The sequence below is a fragment of the Pieris rapae genome, chromosome 10 (assembly GCF_905147795.1).
Source record: "Pieris rapae chromosome 10, ilPieRapa1.1, whole genome shotgun sequence".
Classification (NCBI taxonomy): Eukaryota; Metazoa; Arthropoda; class Insecta; order Lepidoptera; family Pieridae; genus Pieris; species Pieris rapae.
In genome coordinates, this window is record NC_059518.1 from 96,813 (window position 1) to 110,197 (window position 13,385).

A 13,385-nucleotide genomic window follows, 5' to 3' on the forward strand; every position below is an offset into this window, starting at 1 on the left:
TTAAAAATAATATATTATTTAAATGTTAGTTTATCCTTTTCCCTTTTACTGAGTGGCAACGCGATTTCTTAGTTAAATTAGAATGCTCATATGACAAGCGTTTAGCCCAGAACACGTCCATACATCAAATAAAATTAGAATGAAAATAATTTAATAATTACTCAATTCGGTATCACAATGTACTTATAAAATTCAAAATTAAATTATAATCATCATCATTCGATTTTTTAATTCGGCTTCAATGAATAAATGTTAAATCGGTTTTAGGATAATGAAAATGAAAATATTCGCAGTCGGCTAATATAACCTAATGAAACCGTTAAGGACGTTTGCACACTCATATTAGGGATGGAAGATTATTCTGAGCCAATGTTTCCTTATATTTCGGGGAATGTAAGAAAAATACGATTATGAGATAGAATAAACATTATCTGTAATTTAACGCAAGATAACGCGGTATCGAGTGTCGAAAATAATCATGAATAAATAAATTAATGTTTCTGAATCACTGGTTCGAGTTCGTATCACAATTATATTCTTATTCTTATCTATATGGGTATATATTATTTAAATGCATACGAAGGAAGGAAATCTTTTTCATTAAAGAGGAGTTTAGAACTGGACGGGTTCCGATTGTAGAGGTAGAAACCAAAACGTTATCAAAGAATGTCAAGTCTGATAAAGGAGCTAAGAGGAGGTCAGGAGGTTCATTCTCCAATGGATGAAGTAAATATTATTTTTAATGCCGTATGTTGTCATGAATATTAACCAACTGCACTGTGTTCTGTACTGTGTGTACAGACAGGACTTCTCATATTTGGGCGTAAAAACTGATCATTTTAACAGCCGATGACGTTATTAAGTTTATACTTCTTATTGAATGTGTGATTAATATACTCATGATTTTTAGAAAGAACACTTTTTAGTAATACAATTACAGCACTAAGATCATCATTCGAGGTTGGTACTGTAAATTGTTCCTCAGTTTCTTCGGGTTCGCCACTTGAACTTCTTGTACAATATCTTCCGCACAACTTGCAATAGAGTTATCCGCATCCATAAACTCCTCTGCTTCAGCAGTAGATCAAGCAGGTCTTCAATTTTGGGCTAATTGAGCCCAAGAAATATTGTCCTCTTCATCATCATCAATACTGGCAGCTTCATCACACATTTTCCCTCCGACGATACAACGTGCCTAGCCCGGAACCGTTGAATCCAAGTAGACGAGCAAACGAAGTCTTCACCAAAACGCTGAGCAAAATCGTTTGCTTGTTGTTGAAGGAATGGTCTCCTCAATTTTCGTATGCTCGTTGCTTTGACTCGTTTCATTTTCATGAATTTTTTCGCTCTTTTTCCAAATGGTTAAAATTGTCGAGAGTGATACAACATATTCCGCGGCCAAACATTGTTTGGAATTCCGCTCTCAAGCTGTGAGAATTCAGCCGGGACCTTTGATTTTGGTTAAAATAATCGGTATGTTGCTCTAAACGATGTCATCATAAATGTCATAATATACGTATTACGCGGTACCGTTTGTAGTCTTATGACAATATGAAAATAGTTCAAATTGACTAGTTGAGAAGGCGAAGCAGATTTTCACATCCACCGAACCAATTACAAAACTTGTTTTTTTGCCATAACATTAAGTAGAATAATACATTAATATTATGTATATGTGCTAAAGATCGATTAGCCCATTGCTTCCATATTAATGCCTATTGCAGTGTTGAATATGTAATTGGCTGGTAATAGCTGAGGGTAAGAGCAGTACTAAAGGTACTTAACCATTTTCAATTATTAATTCGAATCTAGTCTAATGTACCAACACATGCATACATAAACAGTCCTTACAATAATTATAAGGAATCTTTATTTCTTTATGAAATGTTTTGTAATTGTAAATTTAATATTGATCATCTAATTTCGTCAAAATAAAATAATAATCACAATAAATTATTATTTTAGTTGCTATTTACAAAAATTATAAAGTCATTAAAAACATATCGCATAATACATACGCACAAGGGGTTTAAATTATTTTCCTAAAACAACACGAACCATGCCAGAAAAAAGAACATAAAAGATTTAAGTTAATCTGTTAAATAAGTTTAAAGATGTCTTCAAAGAATTGGATTGTTATTTCCCAGAGTGAATTATGTTTTAATGTCGAAAAAATAATATATGTGCCAATAAAACATGATTCGTGAATATATTTGGCTTTCCTCTTGACATTTTGAGGACATTTATTTTCCGTGAGAAGTGTAGTGTGCGTGTTTACGACGTCTATAGTATATTACAAATTGAAAATATTGTCTTTAGACAATACTCCTTATTACAGTTCATTTTATCATAGCTGCGATTATCATATGACATACTAATTTTAATTGGGCTTAAAATGCTCCATTTTTAATGCAACATTTGTTTAGCTCTTCTCTGCAGCACTAGAATTCCCGTTCTAGTAACCGATACAAGACAGCATTGAGGCCACTTTGTGAGTTAACTAAGCGTCTGACTTGATATTTATGGACAGTGGTTTACATAGTTGGATAGATAATCCATGATGGAATGTAAATTTAATGGAATTTCATTTGTTACACAAGATGTACACTAGTAAGGAAGTTGTACACTAATCTTTTTTATATTTCAATCGAAGTCATAAATCTACAAGGCACTGTATTTATAATTTTATTTAGCCGTAGTAGCGTAGTCAATTGTGTATCGATGCTGCTTCTAACTGCAATCTCAAGTTCAAAGTTTCGAGTCATTTAGAACTCTAAAGTCAACTCTCAAGTACTAAGTCTGTATTCCTTTCTCGCGTTCAGAAAATGTAGTACAATTAGTGCTTAGAAGTTTAAAGTTCTAATTTTGTTATCATATACCTCAACGTACGTAGTAATTGAAAAGTAAATAATAACCACTAATTTATTCAAATGCGCCTAATCGCTATTGAAGTCTTCTCAACTCATTATTTTTCTTTAACAGATTTTATTTTTAGGCTTATTTAAATGGAAAAAAAATATCGTCTAGGAGGTAACCTGATCCTTTGACCCATTTAAAGCTAATATAACCGGGAACAGTAGTTATATACTTTTATTCATTGTTATTACATTAGATATAATTATCTAACTCATTACTTATTTAAAAAAAAAGTCTCATCATACACACACACACAAACATATGAACGGCACACGGTAATTGGACATTGTACTCAATTGTTGAGTGATTGCAAGTTATACATCAAGATTTACTCTTAAAACGAATAAAGATTTTTTTTTCAAAACACATCTTTTTACATCAAATTTTATCTGACTGTTGAAATCAAAAAGTCCTAGCTAAATAATAACAAATTAAAAAGCGTTTACTTTTTGTATTGACCCAAATAAATTAAAGTACAATTATTTACTTTAACAAATCTAACAGGCAATTCACTGTAAATTCGACAGGTAAAGATGGTCAGAGAAGAATCCTCTATTGATACGGGTCTGACAGCGCACGCAGTTTTTCTCTGACACAAAGGTGCCTTTGAACTCTGAAATCCTTATATCAATACGCACGGATACTCGAGAACAGTGTTTATTCAAATATCCGAATCAAAGATCTTAGAATTGATCCACTTTGTATTTTATTCTTCAAACAAGTATTTTTCATGTTCATTTGTGCGATTTTGTGTCACTATCTGCCTTTTACTCAGTTTATTTTTTGTGAACTTTTTTATTCACTTGGACAAAAAAAAACGTGCTACCAGCGTAAAAGTGCACGAATTCTTATTTACTTCTAGATTGTTCTACACAAATTATTTAGTTTACTTCTAGAGTTAATTAATTGGATTTTGCAAATGTCTTTTAAAAGGAGTCGCATCAGACAAACAACACCCCATACCTAAGGAAGAGGCGGAGAGAAAGGCTTGAAGGCTGAATGTAGCATGCTTAAGAATCGTATCACTATTAAACATCTGATTGGCATCACATAGCTACCCTACAAAGTGAAGTTTATTAATGAATATATAAATCTCTTTTTAATACGAGCAACGAATATTCTCCCGACACTCTCCCATTAAATATCTTAGGGCTTCTGATAGTTCTGACAAATGAGGCAGTTCTGGAGGATGTAGTAGGTTAAAAGAGCATGATTCTAGCATTACGTTTTCAGAATTAACAATGCCTGTAACACCTACCTACATGCTTGCCTTACACGTTCGCTATATACCAAAAGTTTTGATTTAGCAAAAGCTTTGTATTCACATATCATTTTCTTAAAATACGACGTGTTACGCGAGACCTAAGCAGCATTTTGTAACTCTGATGCCCTTACAGCGTTATCTATAGAGATATATGTGAGGTACTTTTATACAAATCATATTACGTTAGCGAATAAAATGTAAATCTTCTGGCATGTTGTTTCGCAAATCGATAACTCAGCTCTCTTTCTTTTTATAGTTGGATTTTTCAGATTGGATATTCCAAACGTATGACGGGTGTCTGTTATCGCCGTTTGAAATAGAAATATGCCGTGTTTGAATTTTAAAAGGCTTTTCATGGTTAACGTACTCGGTTTACTCGCTGAAAAACCTTATTGATGTGTCGATTTGAAATATTATATTTTTATCACGCGGTTACGTACTAGCACTGAAACTAAAATAATTTCATTTATATTGGAAATAATGAATAGATGGACTATATTTAGCTGTTATCAAGTTAAAAATACCTTAACCGCCATTTTCTCCGCGAGACGTCATTTTCGTATTCTCCTCATACACGTAAACTTTTCGCGTCACGTCTGAGTGATCATCTGAGCTTAGTTACACCTCTAAGTTTCTTATCCTGTATTTCACACGTGGTACTGTGCTCCTACGATAAGACAGAAGGATTTACCTCTGTATTACAAAAGAGAAGTTCTATTTATCAGACAATTTTTACATTTATGTTACATTCGTGTCCAAAGCATAATCACACAGAGTAATAGATAGATAGACGGCCCAAATTCAATCAGTAGCGATTTGTAATTGGAATGTGGTCAGAACTATCAGAAGTATCTGGAATGCAGTATATAGCATTAATTAAAACGTCAATCAAACCGAAACTACAATGGCCGGCTCGAAACATCAATTCGACGAGATCCTTGGCTACGTGGAGCATGAGCACCTGCGCTGATAACATTGTAGCGAAGATTAACCATATGCCAATAAATTGCAAACTGACGTTTAATAAATCCAGTCTGCCGTTGTACACTTACCGATATATACCGAATAGTGCTGTAATTATCGTCTACATTTTCGCCTAGCAAAGCACACGAAGACATAGTTAATTAAAATTACGTTCAAGTCATTAATGCCCATACCCCAAATAGCAACCGAGTGAAAAGTAATTGTGAAAGTTAAAAGTGTGATGTGCTTTACTCTTCGAATTTTTCGAAGGTGATTTACTAGTATAAGCCAAAACGTGCTTCGAAAGACAATTCTCAGTTAAGGGAATGACTCCGTTAAAACTTCTTAGTGATTTTCCAAAGCATTGTAAATAATTACAATTAAAAAAAACTATTTACGAACGTAACTAATTAACGAAAATACTGGTAATAGTTAAACGTAACTAAATCAATTATATGTGAACGTACCTAGACGGGCTTTTGCTAAGTGTATTTTACTCTCAAACTGCAGTTTTGCTAAACCTTGTAAATTTAACGACTAAATGGCCAAAATATTTATATAAAAATACTTTGTCGTGATCCTACCCTTAGAATGTTCCGCACGAGCTCAGAATTCATCTCAAAACTCTTTACACGAGGTGTATAAAGCTGACCACCGCGACCGGTACCTACTTTAAATGGACGGACAGCGTGTGAAACATTTCTCTTCTCAATATTAATTAAGTATTCGACTCTATAATGGTTATTCAACGTAAATAACTAAATAAAAACAGTCTTGCAAACTCCTAATATTAATCATGATAAATGTTAATTAAAAATGAAAATGCGTCGAGAAAGAAGATACTATTCTCTCGTAACAAGTTGGTCCAGTAATACTTTCCTATCTCAAGTTGAAAGTTCCGAATATTCTCACGTGAACTTTCGGGCGAGTGCTCCAATTCGAAGAGTCAACGAGATAGGAAATGCAATAGATAAGTAGTTTATAATAGCAGTTGGGGAATGGCTTTCGAGCGATAGCACTGGGAAAGTCACAGCACTTAGACAATTGATGAAATTTAAGAGCTTTTCACGCCAACTTCAGAAGCGCTGTCATTTTGTTTTCTTTCGTAAAATTATACAAATATTTTTACAGAAATTATTAAACTTAGATTGTAAAATCATCAAATTACCCGGAATATAGATTATTTTTAAGAATTAAGGAGCTCATTTGTCTGTCTTAGATAGATAGCGTTTTGGCACAAAATGTTTTACAAGGCCTCTAAGACAGTTTCCAAGTTATAAAATAACTAGTGACAACTTTAAGTTGATCACTAGTAAAGTTAAACTATAAAAAAGTGAGGAGCCAGCTGGTTAAGTGAAGATGATTGAATTTCGCCAAAATAATTCACCAAGTGCCAGATGTGGCCCGGCGATGATCGGTAATTCGTTTATTTACCCTCGGGTAAAGGAGATCTGTATGTTTATTAAACGGAAAGAACTTCGACTACCTTTTAACCCGGCCTCTTTGTTAGCCTCCTATTGTCCCTATTTGATTATAGTAATAAGTGGAATGTTTTACTCTGATTGGATTTTGAATAATGTAGGTTGGAGACGCTTCGTCGCCCGTTTTAATCATTGATAATATCTGTTTATTAAGTCACAAATACTGACTTAATTTAGACTACACTTATTTGTAATATTGTGAATAAACTACAGTTTGTTTTGAAAATATATACTAAATGTAACGTAAAAAACAATAACCTCCAAACTCTCCAACTTAATATATTTATTTCATCCTCTTAAAGGATGAGGAAATCACCGTCATACGACTAGATAACGTTTGTCTCGGCGTCATGGAGGCTGCGCCGAAACCACGTTTTTCAACCCTCCGGTAGCAGCTAAATAATCCTTACATCCTCCGCCGATGTAATCCTGACATGCAATCTCCGGTACCATCAATCAGGTCGGAGGCTCTATTGTGAGAAGGAGCCGTAATTATTCGCGATATGACAGAACAAACTTTCAAACTCTCTCTCTCAATTTGTTTATTAGATGTAGCTAATTTAACTGTTAATTTTTAATTCTGCCATTTATAATTATTTATTGTGTGATTATTTACACTGAATTTTAATCACTATAACTTATATAATATATTATTCTATTATTTATACCCCACCCCGCCTTCTAATCGAGATTTAAGTGTCCTTAAATCTCGCAATCGGTAATCGGTGAAGATGCCTTTCAACCGAAGCTCACCACAAAGAGGATGAGTTTCCATGGTTTACATTATTTTTAGTTTAAGACCATTAAGCGTCTAAATAATTTTTTTTTACCTTAACATAAGGACAATATGTGTTTGTTCTATAATATATGGACATGATCAGCAAGTAGTAGTACAAAAAGAAATCATAAAAAAACAGAAATTATAAATAGAATTAAATTATTTGAATTAACAGTACTGAGACCTAATAATACTCAAAGCAGAGTCCAGAGAACCGTTAAACACGTCAAAACTCTGTGCAATGCCATTATGGTAGCGACATAATCTATTAAGTGGAGAGTTTCTGCCAACGTTTGTTCGACGATGTGGTGTGGAAGCATCTTCGATTGAACAAACGACTCCCTATCCGTGGAACTTGTGTAAATATAATATGAACTACCGTTTCCGGGAAACCCACAATACCGTTTAATTACATTAAAAAGGAAGTCGGCGTTTGCTCTACGAACGTTTAGAGATTCCAAGTTATAGAAATTTAATCTATTTTTTCACTTATATAAAATTGCTCATTTATTATTTTTGTTTCTTTTTCTCTTGGATTTTGATAAAGCCTGCTTTGATGTTCAAGTTTCTCTTTCGCGCATTAAATTAAGAGTCCACTGTAGATGAATAAAAAAATATTCATTAATTTTAGTCAACTCTGTCAAAGCTTTTTTTGTTATTAGCTTTACCATTAGCGATTAGATGAAGAAATTAATCATGGTCAATTAATTATAAATAAATCATTATATTTTAAAAAAGGTTTTTTTGTACAGTAATCTTCACTTAGATCTAAGAAAGTATCATTTAGGAATAAGTTAAGACAATTTCAAATATCTAAGGATAATTTCTTTAAAAAACATACGAGGTTGTACATTGAATTGAACAAAAGCTGTAATAAGGAAAACCTTTGTATCGGGAAGAACATATAAAGCTCGGCCACCATCAGCCAAAACAAATAAGTATTTTGGAGTTGGACAAACACTTGCAGGTCATTACATAATACATGATTGGATGTCGGCAACTTGTGCAAACAGGTAATCAGCGTTAAATAAATAAAAAACAATAAAAAGCGTTCGTTCTGTATTTTATATAAACAAAACACTTTACCGTAATTGGTATATCTGTCAAGGATTATGACGCTTCATAAAGGAAAAGATACTCGTCATACTCCTTTAAAATGTTATCTAGAGTTAGCCTACTGAAACTGTCGCGTTTATAAGAAAATCTAACATATAGGTGAAACAAACACCCGCTTAGTCTATTCCGCCCGAACGGCACACCGGCCTGTAATCTGTCCTGCAGCGCCGTCTATCGCATAAATTAGCCCCAGTTAAAAGCACCCTTTTAATGGAAAGGCCAAATGAATGGGCAACGTCGGCCGACACTAACGCTTTACTGAATTTCAGGAAATCAAATGTACCTAATAGTGGGACCTCACCGCAGCCGTTTAAAATTGCGCTCAGCCTCGACGCGTCGCTTAATCGGGACCAAATCGGAATCGATTATCGAATCGACAAACGAGTCGATATTTGTTTCTAAAACAAAATACAATGGATCTTTAATGTGTTTAATTCGTTACAGAAATGTTAAAAGACAAAGATGTATTTTTTTCTTTTTATAGCTTAGAAAATTATTCAAAGATAAAAGATATCATTTTTATTTAAGAAAAGCCCCAGATTCTGTCTTGTTTTTGAATTAACAGACATAATTAAAAGTTTTTACATTCATAAAAATTTTCTTTTGATTTAAGTTGAAATTAAGTTTAGCAAGTTACCCTTTTACACAATCAAAAAATCGTTAAATAATTGTGATGGTTGTTTGTATTAAAAACTTAATTATATTATAAGGACTATAAAGAAAGTTTCACTACATAATTATTTAAGATTAATAAATTCAAGATTCTGTTTCCGTGCGAGCGAGACGTGTTAATGCGTATACACTATACAGCAACATTATTCCAGAGTACAGGGGCTATAGGTCCAATTGTCGAAACTGGTTCGCTATACGAAAGTTTCATGATAAATAATAATAATAATGCCTGCTTCTCTGATTCAGTAAGTCCACAGATAACGTATCTGAACAAAACACTATTTAATTACATAAATATTCAATTAAATCGAATACCAGTCGAATGGGCAAAATAATACGAATGTAAGACTTTCTATTAAGCTCTAAACAACGAAGTGAGAGAATATCACACTGTTCAATCTTCCATAATATCTGCGAAGGATAATTTAATACTGAAAACCGGAGAGATCGAGTCCAATTATTTAAGTTTATTAAAAGTTATAACCACTGAATAGACGGGCTGAGATATAATTAAAGGCTGTTATTTAATATCGTCGAATGATGCTTTTGATGATCGTATCTCGTATTAATATTTGTGAAGATTCGATGTTGGATAAACCTTTTGTTGTTTTTCCAATAAGTTGTTGCTTGGAAATAATATAATGCACGGCTTTAAATAAATAGTTAATAGAATAAAGTTTGACATGCTATCTTCAACCTCGATGTCTTGAGGTCGTGCATTCGAACCTCGGCAGTGCACTTATAAATATAACAGTTTCTTTCAGTGTTTTTTTTTCTGAGACTTGTAACTTTTTTACTCTTTTAGGTATTTACGAAACACCATTTTTGCATTTATAATTGATTCTGTTGAATTTATAATGCTTTTGTAAAATTATGTTTGTTTTACCTTTTGGATAAAGAAATATTTTATTACCTTTATCTCTTAGGTACGTAAGTATTTGTTTACCAGTATAATTTAAAAAATATAGAAAAAATTGCTTCCGACGCAAACCTGTCGCTCTTACGCCTCCACTCGCTTTATTCTATTCGTGCCGGAAGTCCGTCCTTAGCCCGATGGTTATGAAAACTAAATAGGTAAAGAACATACTTATGCATTTTAATATCTTCAGTCCGTTTTGGTTAAAGCCTAGAATAGCCTAGAAGAGATCTGCCTAACTGAATTTGCGTGGAAATCGTTTTGTGAAATTTGTAAGTTGATTTGTCCATCATGATCAAGCGTAGGATGGGAGCATTTTTGTAAAACTACTTGTTTTTTTAATGCTATGCAGATATCTTAAGTTTAAAGCCTCATTTAACGAACCGCGGACCTTTAGCTCATTTCTTATGTAGATTGGGTCGAACAAAGTTTCGAAGTATCGGCAGTTGACGTTTAATGTCAGAGACATTTTGCTGAGATTGAAGTAAATAAAAATTGATGTCACCAACCACATTATCAGAGAGTTGAAAGTGACCTTTTGGAGTCGACCGGGGTGTGCAGCAGTATTTGCATTTCCATCTTTCGTCGCTTCGCTCTCGTTTGGATGCTAATATTTTATAGTTGAAGCTCTGCTCCTTTCACTTGTAATTTGTTTTGGAGATGTTTTTCCGCGTTTTATCTCATTTATTCCGTAATTTTTGAATTTGTACGCGAACCGCGAGTTGAAGTTGGAATATTTTCCGTTATAACGACTTTAATAAAATCCCGAGCTCTTTGTTTCAGTCTGGACCGTTATTGGACGATATTAACTTCTTTTTTGAGAAAGAAAAAATAGCATTCTTAATTAAAATAGTGTTATTGAAATTTTTACCAATGATTATTATTTAAGTATATTAATTAGCATTGAAATGTTTGTTACATTACAAGTTTTGTTCTATTAGGATTATTTATAGACATAGACATATTATTTATTACAAACAAAACACGCACACATAATTACACAACATAGCAGTAATCAAAGAGAAAAAATTAAATAAAATATATAATGAGAGGTATATTATTTTTTTTCCTTTTCCCATTCGGTATATATTTTAAATATATACCGAATGGAAAATATATAAATAGTATGTATATATTTTCCTTTTATGGTAGGGGAGCCCACGATGCTAAATGGGGATTTACTCGAGCGTCGTGGAGACCTATTGGGTTGCAAAGCTTAGATGATAAGAAGAAAAAAATGTTAAATGATATATACCTTTTCATCGGTGGGGAAAGCGGCTATAGATGTTTAAATATGTAAAAAAAAACTGTTGCATGGACATACTCGAGCGCGTCAGATATTGATAGCATCAATGTCCTACGTATTTTTAATAATGTACGTATGTTAATCTGATCATTTGCATGATGGGGGTGGTTGTACGTAAGGGTTAAAAATGAAAAAAAAAATATTTAATCGAGCGCGTCAGGTTTTCTAAGGGGGTGTTAAGTGCACCAAAAAAAAAGCTCTCATTCAATAATCTGACGATTTCGAGCTGACGCAAACTCGCAGCCATTATTATAATGTGCAAAAAAAATCGCCATTTTGAAATACTCGAGCGCGTCAGATTAAGATATATATGGTTCAGATTTATATTCTAAACGTACTGTCTCATAATCTGACGATTATCTAGAGGGATTTGCCTGATCTGACAAAAAAAATATTAGAAAAACGGTTCACCCTAAAGGCCATGCCTGCAATTCCATTCCTGGGCGCTTAAAATTGTACTTATGAGCTCGCTGAGTTCAAAGAAATAATATTTCTATGCGTTTGAGTTCTCTAATAGAACACTATTTTTGAAATTTTCAAACCCCAATAACTTTTGAATGGATCAAGCAATTTTCCCGCGGTTGACGGCGATCGACGCATTTTTTAAGCTCTAATTATTTAATTCAAATTCAATTCAAAAACGATAATCCGATATGAAATGTCGAAGTTATGTGATAGAAACACTTTTTTCAGTTTTCTTTCGTTCACGATATCTCTCGAACGAATCAACCGATTTTGACCAGTTTGGTGGCGATCGACGTCGTTTTTCAAGCTTAAAGATGGATTAGTTTTTAGTGTTGATGGATAAAGCCGTTTAAAAGTTATTGCAAAAAAACACTTTCAAAAAAACAAATTGTTATTTTTTTAGATTTTCCAAAATTTCTCAAAATCTATCGGTCCCCATCGGTTCAAATTCACATGAAATCTAATTTTGAGGGAAACGCGGAGAAGGAAATGTAGGCATCACGCAGCTGCACGCGTTTATCGCACGAACTTTATCGACGAAATTTTGTTATTTCGGCTTGCGGAAATCGTCAGATTATATATTTTTCAATATTCTTGAATTATTTCATTCAAAATAAAAGAAAATTAGCTACGCTCGAGAATGTCAAGATGACGTTTTTTTTTACAACTTTGCTGCCCTCCCCTCTCTTTACGTCACTCTCAAATTGTCAGATTAGTGGAATATACACTTTTTAGGATGTGATTAACTCACACTACCTTAATCTGACGCGCTCGAGAATGTCTGATGATCAATTTTTTTTTACTAATCTGATCCTGTATCCTTCACGGGCGGCCTTATATATGGGCCTCATATTTGGTGGAGGTACTTAACCGGGTACAAGGTATCCCCCTGTATATTAATCTGCCGCGCTTGAGTAAATCCCGAAATCCCCTCTTGGGCTCCCCTACTATATATACATACTATTCCATTTAAAGTCGCCAATTACAATATTACTTCCTTCTTACATTATTTTGCAAAGTTTGAGTGCGAAGTATGTAGCTTGGGAAATGTTTGCGAAAAGCGAATTTTTGTTCGTTGACGGACGCAGGGTGTTTGCTGGAAACTCGCCAGATGCAACCTCACACTTGTGGCGCTTTGCGCGCCAAACAAAGATTATAAAATATATACATTTTGAGAGGTGTTTTGTTTTTCGGCCACAGATAAGTTTTTGCCAAATTTCAGGCCAATGCGTGCTGCAGTTCATAACACTGGGCCAAATTGGTTAATTTCCTTGCTTTTAATTATGACATTTAATTGTAATAAAGTTTGAGTAGTCGCTTGCTATTCTCTCATAACATTCTGTTGCATCTGTTAAATCCAATATAAAAGCTGTAGTTTTCAATGAGCCGTAAACGAAGCAAAAATTTGACTCACAATACATCAGTATTTGAAGTAACGTCAAAGCAATCTTGTGAAGCCTTGAGGGCGACACCTCTGAATATGTATGGGTGATGAATGAAAAGTCGGT